General features: G+C 35.3%; 3 long non-coding RNA genes across 6 annotated transcripts; 1 reads left to right on the top strand and 2 right to left on the bottom strand.

Moving 5' to 3' along the window:
• The first annotated feature begins 1,076 nt into the window (after positions 1–1,076).
• LOC140692114 (uncharacterized) lies at positions 1,077–19,803 on the top strand. 4 transcript variants are annotated; one of them, XR_012067668.1, is made up of 5 exons: positions 1,077–1,318; positions 3,519–3,631; positions 10,523–10,681; positions 16,466–16,555; positions 19,599–19,803. It is a non-coding gene; the product is annotated as an uncharacterized lncRNA (long non-coding RNA). The 4 variants fall into 4 exon arrangements; XR_012067666.1 differs by having other exon boundaries at positions 19,591–19,803; XR_012067667.1 differs by lacking the exon at positions 19,599–19,803 and adding an exon at positions 17,279–17,473.
• LOC140692117 (uncharacterized) lies at positions 11,975–14,511 on the bottom strand. Its single transcript, XR_012067671.1, has 3 exons — positions 14,379–14,511; positions 13,030–13,207; positions 11,975–12,159 (listed from the first exon to the last, which is right to left on the bottom strand). It is a non-coding gene; the product is annotated as an uncharacterized lncRNA (long non-coding RNA).
• Positions 14,769–21,317, bottom strand: LOC140692115 (uncharacterized). The gene is made up of 4 exons (XR_012067669.1): positions 21,178–21,317; positions 16,453–16,534; positions 15,378–15,452; positions 14,769–14,907 (listed from the first exon to the last, which is right to left on the bottom strand). It is a non-coding gene; the product is annotated as an uncharacterized lncRNA (long non-coding RNA).
• Between the last annotated feature and the right edge of the window lie 4,178 nt (positions 21,318–25,495).

The following is a 25,495-nucleotide window of genomic DNA, read 5'->3' as shown; positions in this document are numbered from 1 at the left end:
CAAAGTGAAGCTCAGAGAGGTGTGGGGACATTCCAAAAACAAACAGATAAGGTGGGATCATCACCACCATGCTGTGCTGGGACAGGCAGTCACCTGTCACACTGCTCATGCATGGCCTGCTGGGAGTAGTGAAGGCCTGGTAGGAGCACAGAAACACTGTGGTGGAGGTGATGTTTCTACCTGGGACAGCTGGTACCGGGGACTCTAGCTGATTCTTCATTGTGCCTGCTTTGAGTGTCAGCATGTTGCAGCCTCATGCAGGGGAATGGGCTGTCTCCTTTCCACACCGGTGCACAAGGAAGGGTATGTACACACTGGCATCACCATAGACCACTGGCAGGATCAGGATCTGGAGCTCAGAGCAGAAACTGCCAGCACCTTAGGAACTGGTGCTTTAAAAATATATTTGATTAGAGGCGAGTGATAAAGAGTTGATCCGTTCAAAACATTATGTTATCTGAGGAACAATAGCACCTGCGCATTGTAAGAGCATAACTCAGTTAGTCGTCAATAACCATCACTATAGGTATGAGAAGACAGAGTGTTAGGAGTTACAAAAGCGTCTCAAGATCATGCAGGTCAGAACTGAGGACTGTCCAAAACATTGTCTGCATGATAGCCCCTTTAAGCTACCTGAGGCTTGGTCTGCTCCTGACACAGGGCAGATGATTCTGAGAAAACCACACTCCTCAGAAGACCCCAGGCAGTTGCCAGATTTGAGTTTGGGTTCCTGATCATCTTCTAAGTCAGGTATTTTGAGATTCTTGGGCACCTGTTCTTACTCCAGAACAGAATATGATTCAGGCGGGATTCCAAGGACTGAGGCATGTGCCAGGCAAGAAAGCAGGCATGGCTGGATGACAGCATCACCAGTGCCATCAACAAAGAGGCCAGGGCACTGAGATTTCCAGTGATTTAGCATCTTAGCTGGGAGGGGTCACGTGTTCTACAGTGAGTGCTGAGTATCCTGCACCGCCCTCGAGGGCCTACAGGGGGCGCGCGAAGTCAGCATGTCTTAAGTGGTGGTGCGCATGCGCAGTCAGCGTCAGCAGCCAGCGTCTTCCCTGGGGGCGGAGCTTGTTTTCCTCAGGACGGAGCGGGGGCAGCCATGGCGGTTCCGGGACAGCGCGGCCCGCGTGTCTGCGGGAGAAGGACGCTCCCCGCCCACTGTCTGAGGTTATGCCGGTTTCCCGCGGCCTGAGCCCGCTTCCTGCCGGGGTTTGTGTGGACCTGACCGAGCTGGGACCCCGGCCGGGCAGGAGGTGACGGGTGTGCTGTCGGGCCCGCTTCGACTATTCTCATCGCCCTCCGGGAGCGGGTGAGTGTCCGTGTCCATCCGGGCCGCGGGGGTGTTCACGCCCCTGGTCCTCGCCGCCCGGGTTCCCCCTCCCCCGTGTGATCGGAGGTGTGTACAGCGCGGGTCAGGAGCGGGGACGCGGGTGTAATGAGAAAGGGGCTGAGAAAGTAATGAAAGAGTTAAAGAGAAGTGTGTAAAAACACATTATGTTAACTTGTATATTTTAAGTGTGTCGAAGTCAGAGTTTATTATGCTTTTACTTTCCTGTCTTTAAAGGAATGTAATCATTTATTTTATACGTAAAATATACTTCTCAGCTTATCTCGTTTTCAAGTCAAAATACTGCCACGGTTGACGTTTTCTCAAAATATAGTGACAATCTTAAATATGTGTAAATATAAACTCATTGAAAAAAACTTGCAGCATTCCAGGGTGAGTAGTCTTGTTAAAATAATATCCAGGCCACTACCAAATTATTAAAAAAAATAATTAAAAATTTTTTGAATCACTTTCAGAAGTTCCAAACACAGTAGTATTTTTAAAAACACCAACCACTGCATAGTGCTTAAGACCATTTAAGATGAAATATATTCAAACCTAAACCTTCAGAATACTGAAAAGGCAGGACAATAGCTGCTTTTTCATTGCAAATACATTTTCTCTCCATAAGCGCAAAATACGAAGGTATTCAGCTTAATGTATATCTTTATTCAAAAGGTGACAGACTATAATCTCCTTATTTTTTATTTTAAGCCTATTTCCCATAAAATTGATATTTTTATCTGTAGGATCTTAACTGTCCATTCGGTTTTTCCTTTGGTTTATTTTCTTTAACAGAGAGTGCATTCTTGTGTCTTGTCAGAGTTTTTAATTCTCCTAACCTATTCCAAGTGACTTTCTGACACTGATAGTAAATAAGGAAAGAGGCCTTATAGTAACTGTGCATCTTTTCATGTAGTCAGGTTTTTTTTTTTTTTTGGATAACTTTTTTTACAATTTCTACTTGGTTCACAATGTTATCCCATTATGATAACTCAATAAAAAATTGTAATCTGTTTACACCAAGACACATATCAGCACAGTGCTTTTGCTGATACAATTTTACATTAGATTATAATATAATGTTCTACTTGATTTATATATATACCAATACACATTTTATGTATGCACACATATATGAATATCTGCTAAATGCCATTAATTTGCATGGGGTGGTAACTGATTGCATGTGATCTTTCTGAGCATTGGCTATTCTTATGTGTGTCTAACTCACTTCTTAGAACAGATATTAGAATATCACACTTCTCATTATACAGTATTTTAAAGGTTATATTTTAAATTATAGAAGCAGAAATGTCTGTCAAGTTTATGAAATGATTAAGTCACAATTTGGTGTAATGATATTCAGTGGAGGAGTGATAGCTTCTACATCTTCATACATCTGCCACAGTTGCTCCTCTATAGTATCTGTGACCATAAGCATTTTTATGTCAACATGATCTTTTTCCAATTCTATTTTTTTCCTTTTATTTTCAGTACAATCAGTAAAGCTTTCCTTTGTGGTGATGGTATTTTTTTTTAACATGAAGATACCTTGTCATCTGACGTATTTGTACATGATGGGCTACTACTCATGCATAGAGCAAGGAAAAGCATTTTCATATCTCCATCTGTATTCCAGATCTAACCTGAATTCTTCAAAGCATTGTATAATTGTTGTTAGTTATTTTAATTGTACTAAACACAGAGGAACAGATCACTTTTTATCTTCACCTACCTCATCAGCTAAATGGACACGGACATTATAATAACATGAGTTTAACAAAATTGGGAAGCATTCCAGGGTTTGAGCTTCAAGTTTTTAATGAAACTTTCTAATAGATAATTAATTTCTGGCATAAAATGTAGCAACATCTATAATCACATACAGGATCATCTGCCATTTTGGGTTCTCTGATTTTGTCACTTTCAGCTGTCACCTAGGAACTGGTGAGTTCAAATATTTTTAAAAACACTTCTGATTAGAAAACACCAGAAAGAAACATTGAATCTTTGTGTTCAGGACTCTGTTATCATTGTTCTAATGTGCCATTTGTGATGGCTCATATTTGATTTTGTTACAGTAGTGTGAAATGTAAGCATGGGAACAAAAATTTTAAAACACATTCTGGGAGCCATTCACAATGAACTATTAGTCATTATATTTTTATTTTATACACAGGCCATTTGAATATGTTCACCCATGAAGTGAAACAGACTACCTGAAGTCTGAGTCCTGAGAGACATCTCCGGTGAAATGCTTCTTAGACAGTGACCCAGGACACAGCCCTAGCAGTAAGTAATGTGGCGACTTGATACACATATATGTTGTGAGTGATTTTCATAGTAAGGCTGCTTCCATAAACTCACCTAATTCCCTTTTGTGGTGAGAATTTTTGAGATCTGCTCTCAGCAACTTTCAGATAAATAATACAGCATTGTTAGCTGTAGTCACAGTACTGTTCGTGAGATTTCCCAGAACTCACTCATCTTAAACCTGGACACTTGTGCTCTTTGAGCATCTTCTCACTTCCTGACTCCCAGGCCCTGACAACCACCACTCTGTTCTCTGTTTATGTGAATTTGGCTTTTTTAGATTACATGTGTAAGTGAAATCATGCAGTTCTACTTTTTCTTCTTTCAGTCTGCAGTGTGTTGATTTGATCCACTTACATACAGCAATGTGACCACAAACAGCTTTAACTAACACCTCTCACATGACTCACAAGTAAAATTTTCTTTATTTTTTATGACAAGAACATTCACAAGATAGTATCTTAGCAACTTTGAAGACTGATACATCACTGTTTTCTGTAATCACTGTGCTGTGCATTTGATCTGCATGACTTATTTATCTTCAGGTTGCAAGTTTGTACCCTTTAATGTCTCCACAGTTCCTCCACCCCAACACCATTCTACTTTGTTTCTAAGAGTTTGTTTGTTTTTTTACATGTATACCTGGTATCTTACATTTATCTTTCTCTGTCTAGTTCATCAAGCATAAAGCCCTCAATGTCCATCTGTAATATTACAAATGGCAGAATTTCCTTTTCTCAATGCAGAATAATATTCCATTCTGTATAAATGCTACTTCTTCTTTATCTGTTCATCCATTGTTGTACACTCAGGTCATTTCCATATCTTGGCTGTTGTGAATAACATTATAATAAACATGCAAGTGCAGCTATCTTTTCAATACCCTGTTTTCACTCCCTTCAGATGCTCACCAGGAAGGAGGACTGCTGGAGCATATGGTAGCTCTGTCTTTAAGTTTTGGGTAACCTCTGTAGCTTTTCCATAATGGCTGAGCCAGGTTACATCCCCACCGACAGTGCACAGGGGTTTCCTTTTGTCCTCATCCTGGCCAGCACTTGTCTCTTGTCTTCTTGTTGATGATCATTCTGACAGGAGGGAGGGGATATCTCATTCCAGTTTCGATTTGCATTTACCTAATTGTTAGTGATGTTGCACACCTTTTCATGTACCTTTTGTGTATTTGGGTGTCTTTGGAAAAATATAGATTTAATTTTACTGCCCATTTTTTATATTGGATGTTTGGCTTTTTTTTTTTTTTTTTGCTATTGTGTTGTATGAGGTCCACATATGCTTTGATATTAACTCCTCATCCCATATATGATTTGCAGAGATTCTGTCCTACTCTGTATTAGGCTTTATATTTTGCTGATTGTTACTTTTGCTGTGCAGGAGCTTTTTAGTTTGATGTAGTCCCACCTGTTGATATTTGCTTTTCTGACTTGTGTTTTTGGGGTCATATCCCAAAATTATTGCCCAAGCCCGTGTTAAGTAGCTTCTCCTCTATGTTTTCCTCTAGGAGTTTTGTAGTGTCAGATCTTACCTCTCAGTCTTTAATCCATTTTAAGTTATATTTCTGAGTGGTAGAAGATAGCTGTCCAATTTCATTTTTCTGCATGTGGTTTTCCAGTGTAACCAACATCATTTGTTGAAGACACTAGACTTTCCCCTTTCAAAATAGCCTTAAAACCAATAAAATACTTAAAAATAAACTTAACTGAGGAAGTGAAAAATTTGTACTTTAAAACCTATAATTAGACTCTTATGGAAAAAATTGAAGAAGTCAAAACAAGTAGAAAGATATACTGGACCAGATGTATGGTTAATGGACCAGAAGAATTAATGCTAAAATGTCCATACTACATAAAGGCATTTATAGGTTCAGTGCAATTTCTATCAATATTCCAATAATATTTTTCAAAGATAGAAGTCCATCTTAAAATTTTTTGATGTGACCACAAAAGACCCAAATACCAAAGCAAGCCTGAGAAGGAATAAACTGGGAGCCATCACACTTTCTGCTTTAAAACTATATCATAGTGCTATAGTCATGAGACACCATGATGCTGGTATTAAAATACACACGTAGTCTAACAAAGGAATAGAACAGACTACCCAGTAGTAAACACAGGTATAAAATGTCAATGGATATTTGAGATGGGACTAAAGCACATTCAGCGGCCAAAGGACAGTCTCTTTGACAGATGGTGCTGGGACAGCTTAATACTACTTTTAATTTTTGGCAGAACCTCCAAACTGCTTTTCATAGTGGGTGTGGTAATTTACATTTTTACCAACAATCCACGAGGATTTTCTTTTCTCCACATCCTTGCCAATACTTGTAATCACTTGTCTTTTTTGACTATATCCATTGTAACAGGTGAGAGATGGTCTCGTGGTTTTGATTTGCATTCCCCTGATGATTAATGACATTGAACAGCTTTTCATGTTGTACATTTGTATGTCTTCTTTGGAAAATTTGTCTATTCAGAGCCAGTATTTTTAACTTAGATTTTTTTTTGGTTGTTAAGTTGTATGATTTATTTATATACTTGAGTAACTACCATTCATCAAAAGATGGTTCGCTAATAGTTGCTCCCATTCCATGGGATGCCTTTTAATTTTTTCAATTTTTTTCCTATGCTAAAGATTTTTACATTGACTTAGTCCCACTTGTTTCTTTTTGCTTTTGCTTTTGTTGCCTGTCCTGTGGAGTCATATCCAAAAAATCATTATTCCCAAGACCAAGGTCAAGGAGAATTTCCTCTATGATTTTTTAGGAGTTTTATGGTTTCAAGTCATACAGTTGACTCTTTAATCTATTGTGAGTTAATTTTTGTGAATAGTGTAAGATGGAGTCCAGTTTAAGTCTCTTACTTTCATTCGACTGTACCAATTTACATTTCCACCCAAAAAGTGCATGAGTTACCTTTTTTTCATATTCTTGCAAATATTTGTTTTTTATTTTTTATAATGGTCATTCTAATAGGTGTGATGTGCTGTTTCATTGTGGTTTGGGTTTGCATTTCCCTGATGATTAGTATATTTTCAATATCTGTTGGTGATTTGTATGTCTTTTTTTTTGGGAAAAGAAAGTCTACTCAAGTCCTTTAACCCATTTTTAATTTGAATTTTTTATTTGATTGCTAGTATTTTATGAGTTACTTACATAGTTTATCAAAAATGTTTTTTTGGTTAAAAAATGAAAAAATGGTTTGTGTATATGTTCTCTGTTCTGCAGCTGCTTCTAATTTGCTGATTATTTTGCTATGAATTTTTTTTTTAAGTTTGCTGTAGCTTCAGTTGCTTATTTTTGCTTTTGTTTCTTGTAACTTTGGTGTCATATCCAAAAGATATTTGCCAAAACCACACTAGGGAGCTTTATCTTTATGTTTTCTTCAAGTAGTTTTACAGTTTTAAGTCTTACATTTAAGCCTTCAGTCCACTTTGAGTTAACTTTTGTGAGTGCTGCAAGAACAGGGTCCAGTTGTGTTCATCTGTAGGTCATTATCCAGTTTTTCCCGTGCAGTTTATTGAAAAGACTGTATTTTCCCCATTACTTCTTCTTGGCTCCCTTGTGAAATATTTGTTGACTGCATTTGGATGGGTTTATTTCTGAACTCTGATTGTTTCATTGGACTTGGTCTCTGTTTTTCGCCATTACCTACCATTTTGATTACTATAGCTTTGTAATAAAATTTGAAATTAGGGAGTGTGATATGTCTAGATTTGTTCTTAACCAGGTTGACTTGACATTAGGGGTGTTTTGTGGTTCCATACAAGTTTTAGGATTGCTTTCTCTATTTCTGTGTAAAAGTCATATGAGTTTTGATAAAGATTGCATTGAATCTATAGACAGCTTTGAGTGGTATAGGCATTTTTCAGTATTATTCTTCAAATTCATAACCATGGAAACTGTTAACATTGTTTCTGTTTTTCTCAGTTTGCTCATTACCGTTTTGTCATTTTAGGTGTATGGATATTTTATCTACTTAATTTGATTTATTCCTAAATGTTTTATTTATTTCTAATGCCATTTAAAATATGATTGCTTTTTAAGTTTTTTTTTATTGAGTTATAGTCAGTTTACAATGTTGTGTCAATTTCTTGTCTACAGCACAAGTTTTCAGTCATACATGAATATACATATATTCATTTTTATATTATTTTTCACCATGAGCTACCAGAAGATCTTGAATAAATTTCCCTGTGCTATACAGTGTAAACTTGTTTATATATTCTATATTTACTTGTCATTATCTGCAAATCTCAAACTCCTAGTCTGTCCCTTCCCACTCCCCTTCCCACTGGCAATGACAAATTTGTATTCTATGTCTGTGTGTCTGTTTCTGTTTTATATTTATTTGTCTTCTATTTTTTTTTTTAGATTCCACATATGAGTGATATATGGTAGTTTTCTTTCTTTTTCTGGCTTAACTTCACTTAAAGTGACATTCTCCAGGAACATCCATGTTGCTGCAACTGACATTATGTTGTCATTTTTATGGCTGAATAATATTTCATTGCATATCTGTACCACAACTTCTTTACCTGGTCATCTGTTGATGGACATTTAGGCTGTTTCCATGTCTTGGCTATTGTAAATAGTACTCATGTGAACATTGGGGTGCAAGTGTCTTTTTCAATTAGGGTTCCTTCTGGATATATGCCCAGGAGTGGGATTGCTGGGTCATATGTTAAGTCTATTTTTAGTCTTTTGAGTAATCTCCATACTGTTTTCCACAATGGCTGCACCAAACTGCATTCCCACCAGCAGTGTAGGAGGGTTCCCTTTTCCCCACAGCCTCCCCAACATTTATCATTCATGGACTTTTGAATGATGTCCATCCTGACTGGTGTGAGGTGATACCTCATTTTAGTTTTGATTTGCAATTCTGTTACAATTAGTGTTATTGAGCACTTTTTCATGTGCCTATTGGTCATTTGTACGTCTTCATTGGAGAAATGCTTGTTTAGGTCTTCTGCTCATTTATGGATTGGGTTTTTTTTTTTTCTTACTAAGTCATAGAAACTGTTTATATATTTTCAAGATCAAGCCCTTGTTGGTTTCATCTTCTGCAAATATTTTTTCCCATTCCCTAGGTTGTCACTTTGTTTTCTTTATGGTTTCCTTTGCTGTTCAAAAGCTTGTAAGTTTAATTAGGTCCCACATGTTTATTCTTGCTTTTATTTCTATTGCTTGGGTAGACTGTCCTAGAAGAACACTGCTGAAATGTATGTGAGATAATATTTTGCCTATATTTTCTTCTAGGAGGTTTATTGCATCTTGTCTTATGTTTAAGTCTTTGATCCATTTTGAGTTCATTTTTGTGTAAGGTGTGAGGGATTATTATAACTTCATTGATTCATATGTTGCTGTCCAGTTTTCCCAACACCATTTGCTGAAGAGACTGTCTTAATTCCATTGTATGTTCTTGTCTCCTTTGTCAGAGATTAATTGACCAAGTCTGTGGATTCATTTCTTGGCTCTCTGTTTTGTTCCATTGATCTACATGTCTGTTTTTGTAGCAGTACCATGCTGTTTTGATTACTGCAGCTCTGTAGTATTGTCTGAAGTCTGGGAGAGTTATTCCTCCAGCCTCTTTCTCTTTCTTCAGTAATGCTTTGCCAATTCTAGGTCTTTTGTGATTCCATATAAATTTTATGAGTTATTCTAGTTCAGTGAAAAATGAAGGACTTTTATTTTTAACTTACCAAAGAGGTTACAAAGGTTATTTTATCAGTTAAGTTGTTTAACAAGTGTATTTGAAAACATGGAAATCTGTTTCCTGAGGTATGTTTAAATATATTCTGTAATGAAGAAAGTGCTTTATTTTATTAATTGATAAACTTTTGAATTTTAAAGCAAGATTTCAGTGTAAGAACACCTGTGGCCAGCATGGAGATTTATCCTGCCCCTCACCCACCCAATATATAATAAAAAGAAGGATGTAAAAGATATTTACTTATCACTTTGATAACTGCTAACTATTGGTAAACCTGTAAAATTCTGTTGAATTTATTATTGAAGAAATTCCAAACCATATATATTCACCTATTTTCCTTTGAGGGTGGCCTGCAGTTAGTGACTTGAGTGCACAGAATAAAGTAGGGAAAGTGAAATGGAACTTTCAATGAAGAAATCTGGTACAGAGGTCCATGACCAAGTGATCAAGTTTAATGTCACCAGTGGTGTCATGTGGGGACTCTGACTTGATATGAAGAGTAGGGTGCTTCAACACTGCTCTTCCTCCCAAAAGTTTATAAGCCCAAATCAGTCATAAAAATATAAAAAAGTTCAAAATTGAAGGACAGTTACAGAATACCTGACCAGTACTTCTCAAAACTGTGAAGTTCATGAAAAACATGGAAAGATCAAAAGGATAGTAAGGAGACATGACAATTGTGCAGTGTGGCATATGGATTGGATTCTGGAGTAGAAATAGGACATTAATAGAAAAACAAGTGAAATCTGAATAATATCTGGAGGTCGAGAGTAGAATGTACAATCTGAGTTCTTAGTTTTGATAAACCATGAAAATGCAAGAAAATAACATTAAAGAAAATTAAAACTTGGTGAATGATATATCCTTTTGGTACTATATTTGCAACCGTTCTATAAATCTAAAAATATTCTTAAATAAGATTAAAATCTTACTAAAAATAGTCTGTCAATAATTGAATGGTCAAGGAAACTGTTAACATGTATACATTGCAATATTTAGTAGAGGCTGAAAAGACATTCTCTTTATATACTAATATGGAACAAGGTTACATGTTGTATTTATGTAATGGAACTACAATTTAAAAAATAATATACTTATAATTGTACTTTTGCAAAAAAACCCACGTAAACTGATGATTCTGTTGCAGGTGGCGTGGTGATGTGTGGAAGCCTGATTCAGACCTGCGTCTCTGAATCCCCATGGCTAGTACTGCTTTTCTTCTCAAGTCTGCTCTATGTCCATCTTTCAGAGGTCCTGGCCTCTCTTGCCTACTGCCTGGGGAGGATTAGCCCACACACCTGAAGAAGTATGTGAATTTGAATCTTATGAACATAGGTAGCTTCGTCCAGCAATTTCTGCACTGAGTTCTTCAATACATATCTCTGCAACACAGGACAGGGAAAAATACCTACTTAACTTCGGATAAAGGGGCACAGGAAATCACACTGCAATAAACATTAGGGTGTATGTACCTTTCCTAGTTGGTGGTAGTTTCTCAAATACCCAGAAGAGATGTTGTTGGATCATAGGTAGATGGGAATCACATGGCAGTGGCCTAATTCACATTTCTGTTACATAGTATCCCCCCATTTTCCCATCTGATTACACTTACATTTAATGAGCTTTTTAACAGTGATACAGCATGTTTTTATTCATGACCTTGTACATGTATTAATTTACTCAGATATATTTCCAGCAGGCAGGTCTTTGCTATTTCTTTGGAATATATCTATCCATAATGTTGATATAAACCTTCTTCTAATATATCAACTACATGGAAAGGCCAATAGTAGGTTCTGAGTTTTAAAAAAGAGAAGTATAAGGTGTGCTGAGACCCTACAACAAGATGGACTCATTTAGTCCAGAGGTTAACAATAATACCATGAAGGAGATTTTAAAACTGAGATTTGATGAAGGAGCATAATTTATAAGATGCACAACAAGGAGAAGAGAATTCCAAGTCTGCTCTTGAGAAGAAACCTGTGCTCTTGCCTTAATCTATTAAGCTGGGGAAACACACCCAAGGTCTTCTGTTACCTCCAGCCTCCCTCAAAATCAAGTGAAATACCAAGACATAGAATAAAGATCACACAGTGTTTCAAGAGATATTATTTTTATTTAAAGAAAATGGAATTTAAACAATTAACATATCAACCCTTTAAAATCAATCAATACATTTCACAAAGGAAGGTGAAGTTAAAGAAAATCAGGCAGGCACTAACTTAGTGATCTCAGTCATTGACATTCCTGATGCCTATGGTCAGATTTCTCACTTGTCCCTGATCATGGGTGTCCAGAGCAAAGAAAAGGCTTCAGAGGAGATGAGAAGGAGTATGAGAAAACTACAAATGAGGGAACTGCTGGCCACATTGACAAAGCTCACCACACCACCTTCATAATCTAGGAGCACCCCTATGTGGCCGAGAGGCCTTTTGACATATTGAGGTAAATACTGAGGTAATGGTGGGGAGGAGGTGAGGAGGTAAAGAGACAGCACTGATTGTTCTCTTTGATACAAAAAAGGAGAAAAATTCCCTAAGTCAACCACCATGTCATACTTCCTTGTCCGAGAATCATTACAAACCCCAATTGTCAAGTTATCACAGTCTGCCACCTCCCAGTAATGCTGACCGGAAGTGAATGCCTCAGCTCCCCAGGCAAGAAAATACTTAGATCTTGGATTGTTGGCAGCATCAGGATGATCAGGACCAGACAGCAGACATCTCAGATCTTCACACAGAGGGACCTGGCAGGTGACTGCTTCATCATCCAAGGCAATACACACTGCAGGAAGAAGGGGGAAAGTGTATTAATGTGTCATACATTTCTGATGGGCCTGATCTTTACATAGTGCCTGGGTTTCCTAGTTTATTACTAGAAATAGGAGGCAGGACAGCAAGAGAGATCTAGGTTACTGGTCTGTCTTCATAAGATTTTAACCAGACAAAATGGAAAAAAAATCATGATTTTTAAAAAAATATATAAAGAAGAGACATATTGCTAAGTTTTGGCCATGATTTTCCATGGAACATTTGAAACTGGCATTTAATTAACATTTCACGGTCAGGAACAAAGTAGCCTACTCACCTCCTCAGAAGATGTACAAGAAAATTAACAGTAACTCTTGAGGAGTTTGTATTTTCATAACATAAAGATTTTTTATTAAAAACTACAAAGTTAAAATACAATGAAAGAAAAATTACATTTTTCAAGTGGTTCTTTGTGAGAATTTTCATCCCTTCCTTGAAAAGGGTGAAATCTAATGTTATGGGTTGTCAGCTTACTTTGCCAATGTTGCATATAAACTGTGTATATAATTTCATATTGTTTCTAATAAAATTGGTCATACTATATTTTTACATCATGTGAATAAAGTATGTTCTTTGTAAAATGGATGCATTACAGGGAGTTTTACAAACCAAGTTACAGCTCTCTAAGCATCTCACAACCAATGATAAGGTCACTTACCTAGAACTTGGAATGTACTGAATGTGCATGCAGATACCTGCTCCATGTGAACGGCCAACACTACACCTCAGCGAGCTGCAGGTCATCAGTTATCTTTCCCTGTTGCTTACCATCCAGAAACCTGATTACTACTGACCATAAATGGCCTTTTTCCCAGAAAACAATTAACTTTTCTTCCATACTGACCAACCTCTGCAGCTACACCCCAGTCTGGTTGGCCATCACTGCCCTTCAGCTCCACGTATGGCTTCTCATGCACTCAGATGAGATCTTCATGAAGACCATCCAAGAGAAAAGCCAGAAGTTCCTGGGAGTCCTGTTGCTGGAACCCATTAAATTGGGGAGCATATGTTGCTATGGTCCACTATAAATATAAGAGGAATCAAACTCATTACTTGCTATCTCTATATCTCTATATATGTATATATCTATATATCTATAAAATTTAGAATGAACATGCCCATAATTCAATCTGAGCATTAGAAGAAGGTAAATAGTATTTAGTCTGTGTCTATTTCAGCAAATATATTTTAGATAATCATGAAATCTTTCTAATCTTAATCTCAGATGACCCCTCTTCTCCCTCTAAAAAGTATTATGGCCAATACTGGGTTCCAGTTTAGTATCATGTGAGCAAACATTTCTTTAGGTACACAGATGCTACTTAAGACAGAAATATTAAAATAGCATTTTCTCACACCAAAAGATCCCTTATACTATTTCTTTTACAGTTAGCTTTGCTGGTCTTGTTGCATCCTAACTTTTATTATTAGAGGCAAGATAGCCTTGTGTTTACCTGTGGGGACTTATACTAGCTTGCAGCTTTGGACAAGCTATTTAAACTGCTAAAAGCCTGTTTCCTGAGCCACATGGTGAAGATAATAACACTACTTTATATTATAGGGTCATTTAGAAGATTAAATTAGTTAATATACATAAAGTAATTAGAAAAGTGGCTGGTAAGTTGTAAGTAGCCAATTTTAACCTACTATGATTATTAATTTTTGACCTAAAAAGCTTTTGTCTTGCTTTTAAAGATAAAAAATAATGCTAATTTCACTAAAAGTCACCATATATGATACTGATGTCAAATTTCTATCCATTAATTACATTCTTTCTGCTACATTTTACCCTATAGATAAAATTAATTATCTTAGTAATGTTAAAAATGGATTGAGAATCATTAGACTCAGAGGTCTACCTTACAGTTAGAACACTGTAATAGTCAAGGACTAAGAAAGGAAGGTTTCCTGTACATACAAGACACTTGATAAATTAGTAAAGTGAATGGCATTCTAAATTTAGACTGTACTTTTGATCTTTTTCTACCCACTACATCTGTAGCAGTATTTTGCATATATGTGAACAAGTAAAACTATCTGACATCCAGTTTATGCCTTGTGAAGGACCCAAAAACATTAAATTAAAACTAAAAAGCTAACTATAAAAAAACATGTAGAGAAAAATAATTACTTAACCATCTAGGACTTAAAAGTAGAGAAAAATAATTACTTAACCATCTAGGACTTAAATACCTTTATATTACTTTAACATGCTCATCTGAAGCTTTCATGGGGTGACATTCTTTTGAGTTCCACTCCAAAGCTCCTGTACTAAATCCCCATAGCATTTAGCCATATGCCCCTTCATACCAATGGGATTTGTCCTAGAAGTTTGAGAAGAAAATTTGTTGCCAAAGATTTTTAAATTACAATCACATGGCAGAAAATTACCTAGCATCTGTTTTCTCACATCAAAATATCTTTTCAAAATGAGAGTAGTAACTCTTGGTCCTTATTTCATACTAAATAGAGCCAATAAGATTAAGACTTTTCTCTCCCAGGGTGAAGAAAGAGGAGATTTAGATAATATTGGATTTATAACAAAGTCACAACAGTTGAGTGGTCAATGACTCAAGAAAATTACCTGTTGAGTTCATAAAGACGTCTCCCTGAGAGAAAATACTGTGTCAGTGGCTGTATGAACTAATACACTGGATGCTTGAATCCATGAAGCATGTGTTTCCCAGGTTACTCAGACCATTGGCTCCCTTTTCTTTCAGAACTGGAACAAACAATATGAGAACTGATGCCTAGTTGTAGCTAAATGTTATAAACCAGTTAGCTGTATTCAGTGCAATGATTTTTATGACTCTTCCAATCAGCTAAATGGAGCTAGCATTTCTCTATCTGGTCTTGCAAGGCTAAAGTAGATGTTTTTCATGGAGCATCATTGGCAATCATAATATCTATACTTATTTGTAATCTAGAAGCAGCAATGATTCTAGCTGTTATAACAGTTTTCTAACATTCAAACAATTCTCTTCCAGTATTGTATCTTTAAAAAAATGTATACTTATTTAGTTGCAAGGTTAAAAAGAAATTTGATGCCTCAGGAAAAAGAAAAGAGGAGGCCTAATCACTTTTGATCCAGAAAGCCACAAGTTGTTAACACCTCAATAGTGAGAGAAGGAAAAAAAAATAAAAGAATGATTTTAAGATAATTTCTTTAAAAAGAATACACTGGAGACTTACCCTTGTGTCTATCTATTTTACTACTGTTTGCTATAAAGGACATTTCCTCAGGCCAACTCATATCTTTATTTCAAACTGGAAAGACAGAGATAGCAAAATGTTAATTTCTTATCCATTCAAATCACACCCAATTACTTTTAAAAACAAAGTTCTTATTTCTAAACCAGAAACTAGAGAAGAAAAATCAAGTTAATTTTAGTAACTGACTCTGAAACCATTTCAGTTGTTTATACTGGAGACTTTATAGCCATTGATAAGAATTAATTAGTAAGCTAATACATCAGTTACGTACCTTAAGTAAAATACTTAAATGATGGGGGGTACAGCTCAGTGGTAGAGCGCATGCTTAGCATGCAGGTCCTGGGTTCAACCCCTAGTACCTCCATTAAATTTTTTTGAAAATATTTTAAAAATTTATACCCAACCATCTATAAGACTAATTAAAGCTCTTAAATTTAGTACATTAGAACTATTACAATTTTTTCTTACCTTGTGACACATGCCAGAGTAATTATTAATTTTAATACAAAAGCTGTTAGCAATATTTCATGAATCGTGATAAGAAAAGACACACCAGGTTTTCAGTGACATGTGCATGCCAGTGTGTAAATCTGTGCTTATACAAGTTAAGTTTTGTTGGTGAGTGATCAGTGTTGATTAATGAAAGCCTGCACCATTAACTATGCAACAAATTTAGTCTCCTTATTTTTTGGGGGGGAGGGCTAGGGGGTAGGGGTGTGTGTGTATATGTGTGTGTGCATGTGCTCTATCACTGAGCTATACCCTCCTTGCTAGTCTCTTTAACTTAAAGAGGCAGCTTGAAATTTTTAAAAAACTTTGTAAATTTATAACTGAATTCACCTGTTTTTAACTCCTGTTCTCACAATTGCCAGCCAATCAATGTAGACATATTTATCTTTTCAAGCAATTTAAATAGTATTACAATAGGATCACATAAAGGTTTCATGGTTTTCACTACCATGAAAAATATAATGATCTAATAATAATTGGAAAAATTATAAAATGGATTATCAGTGAGTAACTAAACCTTTAAATTCTTCCCCTTCATTTGTACCTTCAATTACCAGGTGCTGCTCATCCTGGATTTTCAGATATTCCAATCTATGATCCACATCATCCAGAAGAGTGAGGCAATTCTGTATATGGAGGAGGAAATGGTTTGTTAATTTAACTACTAATCTTGAAACAAATGCAGATATAAAAATGAATGACAACTAAAAATGTCCTTGTAGTTATATAACTCATGTGACATATTTAGCATATTACAGTTATTCAGAAATACTTGTAATTCTGGTCATAAAATGATGGAAGGAAAATGTGTACTTTGTAAACATAAGCTCTGTGTCTCTAAAAGAGTTATGTAGGATTATGGGGAGATCAGAAAAGACTTAACACATATCAAACCAAAATTCATTGAGATTTAGATTTTTCTGAAGAGCTTACAGAAAAATTTTTTTAGTATGTAGTATGAAATTCAGTAAGTGGGCTTGTGATCAAGATGGAACTTGACTGCTTACTAGGAACTGAAAATGTAAAACCAAATGTCAAATAGAACTATACATTTTTGTTGATGCTCACCCTGTCTAAGGCACTCACAAAGTTAATTCATTTAAATCTTAAAATGACCCTAAGGGAGAAACTATTATTTTTCTCATTTACTCATAAGAAAACTGTGACAAGAGAGTTAAGTGACTTGCCTTTGGTTATTCAACTAACAGATGTCAGAGCCAGGATTTGATTCTTGGCAGCATGGCTCCAGGGGCTGCGCTCTTAACTCATGACACTACACTGCCTTTCTACGGTGACCAAAGGAGGGTACAGTAGAGAAAGAACTAGGGACTACAGAATTGGTTAAAACTATGTATAATCCAAATTCACAGTGCAATGAAAACCTACTGCATGTGTCAGAAAGAATATAAGCAACTGACAGCACTACCTCTGAAGAGAATGGAAGACAGGGGTCAAAAGATGGGAAGGCAGAATTTTCACTATATACCTTTGTGTTGCTTGAGGTTTCTTTTAACATGTGTATGTTATTTTAAAATAAATCCAAAATAAACTCTATTAAAAAAAGATATTTGCTGTTACTTTATAATAAATTTCAGGTGACAAATATCTAACTGTGCATACAGTACTTTAAAAGTTGTAGTTTCCACTGAGATCCTAGATATGGCTTTCAGCATAATTACTGAAGACAAAAACCCCAGACACATGAAACATGGCTTTGACACTCAGGTCTTTTCAGGACCCTGAGATCCTCTCACCTCACTGCTATAAGCCACAGGTGCATGCCCTTCTCTGTGATGCACAGCCTCTGAGACAGATATTCATGACTTTCTTTGATGGTCTGCATTTGACTAACGCAGCCTGTACAGGCTAAGACCTGCTTTGACAGCGCACTTGGAGAGGGGACATTTCCTATGGTCACAGTGACCACATAAGGAAAAGGGCAGATATGAGTATGACAGCACCCCTCTCAGTAATGGAGGCCAGGCCACTTTAGTAAATAATGATAGGAAATGAGAATTATAGGTTTAATAGTTTTATAAAGAGACTTTAAAAGCTTTAGAATGAAGGTAGGTGGCTCAGTTGTCTTAAGAGTGAGACTTAACTTTGAAAGGGAGAACAATGAAATCATAGTGGCCCAAAAACAAAAAGCAGTATTTGGATCCCCTGAAAAGTGGCAAATGTCAGTGGGCATTGGTGTCTTGGCTGCCTTCAGCTGGGTCACACTCAACAGCAAAGCCACAACTCAGTGTAAGAATGGGGGAGCTAAAATGGGACTGGACTTGAATTTCAGATAGTTAACTGGATTTACCTGATCTGCTTTCTTAAACTGTCTTTGAATTATTAATCCCATCACTCTCGTTAAGTGACCCAATTACCTGGCACACTGGTACAATTAACACAGGAAGTTTTTACTAAAACTTGAAGTTGGCATAGACTCTAAATGGCCAAATAGACCTTTAAAGTGAAGCCAAAAGGCTTCCCATGACAAAAAAAAAAAAAGCCCTATTAAAAGGTAGTGTGTGTTGGGGGAATCATGGCCTGCAATAAAAGGACAGCAGATGACCTTGAGCTCTCAAAGGGCCCAAGGTGGAAACAAAGAGTGGCAACATGGGGAATGAGTAAAGACTAAAGGAAGAATATATAAAGTCTAACCACATCCTTCAAAAGAGAAGGCAGAAGAAATGACAACAGATTATGGAAAGCAAAAGTAGGTTGTTAAGAAAATCTGCTAAACCCTGGTTTCAGCCAACATCTAGAGACAAAAGCTGTAGTTTAAAATGGTCATCTCTACCTTCGGAAGGTTATAGTTTACTGAACAACCCAAAACAAAAGCACATGTAACATATCAATATAATGCATCTATCTAGGGTACAATTATACACTCTAGGTAATTTCCCACCTATTTAATGGTGACTTAGCTTTTTTCCTTCCATTAAATGTGCTTTGAGTCTTCACCTACTAAAAAATAAAAATGAAGTATTGGCATCATCTGCTTTTCCAGAGCTTTCAAAAAGAATTAACTCACTGAAAACTGGCTGAAAAATCATCTAACAATGACTTTTGCAGCCTTGTCTGTTGAAAAGGCTATGTTTAAGTCAATGTAACTGTGGCAAGGTTTGTATACCTGTCACTTCAAAAGGAATAAAACAGCCTAGTAAACAGTTGATAAATAAGAGTAATGAGAAAGATGAAAACTACGTTATGGAGAACAAAACACAACTATGATCAATTTTTAAACATCTAACAAAACAAGTCATTTACTATTGGCAACCAGAAGATAATCCCTGAAGAAAAGAGCAAATTTCTCCAATTATACATCAGAGGATTAGTTATAAGATTACAACAAGAAAGCATATTTTTTATAAACTTCAAAATGATTAATGATTGATTTCACAATGAATTAGTAAGAAATAAAATTTCAAATTAAGAACAAATTTTTACCATAATTGTAATGGAGAACAAATCTGACTCTATATTGGATCTGTTCCTTTAGTTTTAAACACTGCTCTCTGTTTTCTAGGCTTATTCTTCCTATCTCTGCACCTTTTGTAAAACAATGTTGCCTTTAGCCTGTCTGGTAAATAGGAGAGCCTTTTCTCAAGGCTCTGACCTTTAAGGATATTAACACTTCCGCACATAAAGATAAGTTGCAGAATAGAAAATAATATTTGTTTTGTTGGAGGTTTACAGGGACACCAGACCTGACCCACATGGATAGCTGCAAGAACAAAGAATTCCGACAGCAAGAAGTTTGCAACAACCAACCACACCCCCTCCTTTTTTTTTGTATAAAAGGAGCCTATATTCTGACTGGAGCAGCATGATTCTGCAAAACGTTGGTCTGCCATCCTCTGTCTGCTGGCTTTCCAAATAAAATCGCTATTTCTTGCCCCAACACCTCATCTCCTGATTTACTGGCCTGCTGTGCAGTGAGCAGGATGATCTTTGAACTCAGTAACACAGTAACAACCCAGTTCTAGGATTCAGAAGCATTTGCAAGTGTAGTGTCCAATTTCTATTGTCCTAAGCCACATAAGAAATGTATTTGAATTCTAGACACTTTTTGTAGCATCACTCATTAAGCAGGCAGCCACTTATTATACATAATTTTGTGCATCTTAACAGCACCAACAAATCTAGTGGAATTTACAGAAGCAGCAAAAATTTAGGCTCAGCAAGAGTTACAAAGTATACTTGACTTAAAGTGCAACAACACATCTTGCCTCTCCTGTTACCTTTCAAAGAGAATTTTAAAAGATATGTGCTATGGGTACATGAAAGCAATGTAAAGCTATTATTCAATAGAAAATTAAACCAAGAGTGTTTCATAGAGATTCTTAATTCTCTGTTCCATGATTTTGATGTGTTCGCTGAAAATGAAGTTTAGCTAGGCAGAGTCTACTGCTCTCCTATAACTCTTACCAAACAGTGTAAAGAGTCTCCATATAATATCTGAACATAACCTTTAAGACATAAAACAAACCCTATTAAATTTCAAAGGAAGGATTCCACTTACAGGGTTGGTTTGGGTCCATAGGTAGTTCTTGCATACTATTATAATGACATTCTGGCACTAGTAACATGAAGTTTTTGTGTAAATGGATGAACTCAGAACTACTTCAAATATTTGCAAGGCAAAAGCATTGAGCAAGTCCTGCCATAAATAAAATTTAACTTCAGAGAAACAAAAGGGAGATTTTTGCGTGTAATACATTAAAATGAGAACTTATTTATATGTTTTGATAGGTTTGATATTTTTCAGAGGAAATGTGTCATTTTCAAAAATATATCCTTTGTTTTGTATTATCTCTTTTTAAAGGCACCTTGGACCTAGCACGAGGAATATATCATGTTTTGCTTAAAAAAAAAAAAAAGATGATACTGCCCAGGAAACTACTTCTTAGAAATCTGAGTGGACATGAGTAGTCATTGACTGGCAGACTGTAAGTTAGGTCAAGCACATAACTTATAATGGCTTGTTCTCAAGGAAACAAAGTATGTATAATTTACTTCTACTCAATATCATTGTATGTTCACAAACCAAAATGGGACCATTCTCAGTGTGCTGCTGAGATTTTGCCTCTATCCCATCTAGTCTTGTGCATGCCCACAGATCTAAGCCCCACAGTGATTTATTGATTCTGTGTGAAAATAGATAGAAATGTGTTATTAGTACAGTGGCAGCAGACTTTGAGCACCAGACTTTGAGGATTTTGTTTTATATTTTTTAAAGGAAACACATGGTATTCTTGCTGCATTCTTAAGTTACCTCTTGGTAAATGTTGAGGAAACATTCTCAGGAACATCATACACATATTCATCCAGATGTTAGACTGCTGTGTCCAAGCGGCAGGCTGCTGTCATAGGAAGAGAAAATATTGAGGAAATAATTCCAACTCTGGGGTTTCTGTCTTGTTATTCTTGACCACCTGTTGTTTTAAAAGATAAAGTGATCATTATAAAAGAAATAAAACTTGCCATTTTTAAACAATTTCTGAGATTTATTTTTAAACAACTGTTCAATAGGTTCACTGCCTATACTGAGTTAGATTACAGAAATTCACAGGTTTAAATTACATGGCTTTGAAGACTCTCAAGCTTTGCTTCCAAGATTCAGACTCCTGTGGGTATTTTATCCCCTGTCATTTAAAAGCAAGTAACATCAAAACTAAGGGGAAAAAAATCTTAAATATTATCTGCAATTTAGTACCCTCACACAATAACTCTTCACTTTGACATATTTCATACATAAAAAATGATGGTCTTTGAAAGGACAAGTTCTTACGACTGACATTACAAGTAAAAAAGTACAGAAGTATTCATGTCATTAACTATTTTAAAGTCATACTGCCACCCAAAATGTAGCAAGTTGCAATATTTCCAGAAATATATGTGTATTACTTTCATAAAACTTTATCATTGGACATCACTTTAAAACACCCCATTTCTTTAATACACATAAAGAATACTGTAAATTTGATTAAATTGTATTTTTTGTATTAGTAGAACAAAAATGTTTCCATATAAAGTTTATTTGTGTTCTGTATAACTGAAGTATTTATATATTTTTTGTCTATGATTAAAACAAATTAGATGTACAAGACTGGGATTCACATGGTTGAAACCGGGTTTTTTTTTAATAACTCCTCCAATAACTTGCTTGCTGGCCCAAAGACAGAGGAAAACATTTTATCATCAAAATAGTGCTTTATGAGTAGCACATTATCAATTTAATATTCCTAAAGGATAGCAGAGTTAACACTCAAACTCTTTAAAACATAAAATCTTACAGAATCTTTCATAGCCTCAAGTGATTGGGCTTTATTTCATTTCCTTTTGCCCTACTAACCAAGGTATTCTGCAATAGAGCATTTTCTAACATCAAGAGGGGGCAGTAAAGAGCCAGGTAAAAACAATGCTACAAATCAAACCTTCAAGATTATTCCTGCATGTTCTGATTGCTGTCATATGGCACTAGAAAAGCTCCACTTGGGAGTTTTTCCAACTCTTATTTAAATGGTAAACAATAAAAGGAGCTCTTCCTGACACTAAGACCACTGGATGAAAACAAAGTCTGACCACTTCTAGACAGTCACTAATAGCTGCAAAGCCAACAGTAAAAATTTCTTATGATTTCAGTTTAAATGTGATTTTGGGGAAAGATTAATAATTCTGCATCTGTAGTTGTCGGGTTACCTAAAAACATACCTTTGGCAAAATCTGAACTGAGTGAGGTAATTTTTATAATATGAAGCTTGCTTTCCAAGTTGAGTGACTTTGTGAGCAAATTATAGATTAACAAATTCTTCTACACACATGCACAATCATACATAAATACATACTAATTTATAGTTTAATTATTCTTACCATAATGTATTAAAATGGGAGAAGTAAAGATTATAAACTACAGATAGCAAGGGTTGTGTATACTTAATTTTTATTAAATGGCTAGCTTATAAAATATAATAAATGTTTTTATGTAAATAACACTTAATGGAGTTGTTTAAAGATGGAATAGGCTTTCCTTTGAGACAACTTGGAGGCATTGTAACCACAGGTCCAAATAAGCATTTAGCAGGGATGATGTAGAAGAGATTCAAGTATGTATATGTAAGGTATATATACCAATTCAGAATATAACGTATATCTAGAAAAGAATAAATTAGTCTCTGCTAGACTCACCTTTGTGGTGTCATGTGCATTCAATGTGTCTTCTACAATGTTGGATAGATCCACATGTAATTCCTTTAAAAACAGAAACCCAAATCAGTAGTTAGGAAAGAGCAGGTATCATTTTTATTAGCCAGTAGCCAAAGTATAAAATATTTTTGGTCAAGTATGTATATATATTTTTTTAAATACCAGAAATAGATTGCTTGTTTGCCTTAAAAATTTATGAGAATTTTCCTGTGGTTTCTTTTTTTTTAACGTAATACATTTAGTCTATTAAATTTTCTAAGGCAAGTTCTCTTCCCAATTTTGCATCTTTGGCCATGAATATTTTGAGTAGCATAATATAGCAACTAGAAGTAGTAAGAAATTTTTTCTCAACCTCTTTTGAAAAATTCTTCACTCTATGTTCCTGTTGAAAGTTTACATGCAAGAAAATGTATACAATCAGACTTTACCAGGATATCATCAGTGCTGTTGTCCATCCAGACCTCTAAATGTGCAACCACGTGTCTCTCAGTTCAACCTTAGAACTCCATCACCGTCAACATCAAATACCTTGAAGCAAACTAAAGAAAAGACTCTTACAGAGGAAAATTACTTTTATATTCTGATGTATAATGCATTTTGTTAGAAGCTGCCCTAGTAAAATTATTTGGTTCCTCAAACATTCTGGATTAAGTTCTTATTTGGAGGAGACTGTGTCATTAAAGTCCTTTGAACTTGTAGGAAGTCCTGTACACTTCACAAGTCTCTCTCCTTATATCATTAGCCAGGTTAGAGAACACTATCCTTCACCTAAATCTAAAGTTAAATTTCTTGCAAACTGAAAAAGGCCAAGTTATTATACAATATCTCACAGATTTTAAGAAGGTAATTCAAGCCTTTAATTTCTAATATTTAAAACTGATCAGAGTTGATTCTTATAATGCTGAAAATATTCCATCTACTTTAAGAATCAACAAAAAGCTGGTACAGTTAGCCCTCTGTACCTGTTACAACCACAGACCAAAAAAAAAATTTTCCCAGAGACTTCTCAAAAGCAAAACTTGAATTTGCTATGTACTGACAACTATTTACATATCATTTACATTGTATTGAGTATTATAAGTAACCTACAGATGATTTAAAGTATACAGGAGGATGTGCATAGGTTATGTGCAAATACTGTGCCATTTTACATAAGGACTTGAGCATCCATGGATTTGGTATCTGAGGGTGTCTCAGAACCAATCCTCAGCAGATAATGTGGGATGACTGTATAAAGAGGGTCTCCAATGTAGTTAACGTGCACCCAATATTTTTGCCAAAGAACAATTTCAAATCTTCAACGAAGTTTATATACAACAAGCTAAGAATCCAAAATATCAGCACTTTGTTAGTTAACATCAATATCGGCAAAATTACTAGTTAGTCTAGTTGGTTAACTTCTACTAGTCCACTGGAATAAATAAATTAAAGAAAAATTAAGGCAATAATTAACCTCAATTGAGAAACAAAGACTTCAGCCTCTTTAATATCAGAACTTTAATGTGAACAAATAATCTATCACAAAGCCAGGTTAGAGTAATTGTATACTATCAGGGAAGAAAAAAAATCTAAATTTTTAAGATTAAATAATTATCTACTTCATACACTCCTGTAATAATTATGCTATTAAATTAACTGAGTGCATCACTGTACAACATTACTAAAGAATATCAAAATATTAAGTATCATACCCAAAATATGCAATATTTGTGAAATTCTATTTTAGAAAGATGTAGAAATAATGACCCTAGTGAATATATATGAATTAGGTTCCAATTAAATGTAAACTGCTGCATTTTCCCAAATACAGTTAAGATTTATTACTGTAATATGCTTATAAATTACACTATAACATTTTAGCTAGGTTTAAAAGACAATTTTAGTATTTAATAAAAATGTTTTATCATAAATTTAATTTTGCTAATAAAATATCAGTACACACAAGTGATAGAAAATAAGCTGGAATTCAAGTTAAGCAAGACAAATTTTCTATATAGACTACCAGAAAGTATTTTCTATATGCTTTAACATTTTCAAACACATCATGACTGACGTAGTTCATTTATCATGAATTATACATTCATCTGGAAAATCAACCATTATTAATAACAAAGATCCTAAATTACTCCATAGTAAAAAAGAATAGATGATTGAATCTTCACACTGACCTCAGTAAAACCTCAGGAAGAGATTGTTATTTGTCAAAGTGATGAAAATTCATGCCTTAATCAAATGATTTTTTACATGAATGAATGCTAATTTTTTCTCTGTATAGTTTCCAAATTTTGTGATGTTTAACACACTCACATTTCTGTCTTTCAGCCAGAGGTCCTCTGCAACAGGCTGATAACCCACAGAATATCTCCTTAAAATCTATGTGGCTGTCA

Source organism: Vicugna pacos, unplaced genomic scaffold (genome assembly GCF_048564905.1).
Source record: "Vicugna pacos unplaced genomic scaffold, VicPac4 SAC-SAT, whole genome shotgun sequence".
Lineage (NCBI taxonomy): Eukaryota > Metazoa > Chordata > Mammalia > Artiodactyla > Camelidae > Vicugna > Vicugna pacos.
The sequence above is the reverse complement of the archived record's forward strand: the minus strand, read 5'-3'. Positions and strand labels throughout refer to the sequence as shown.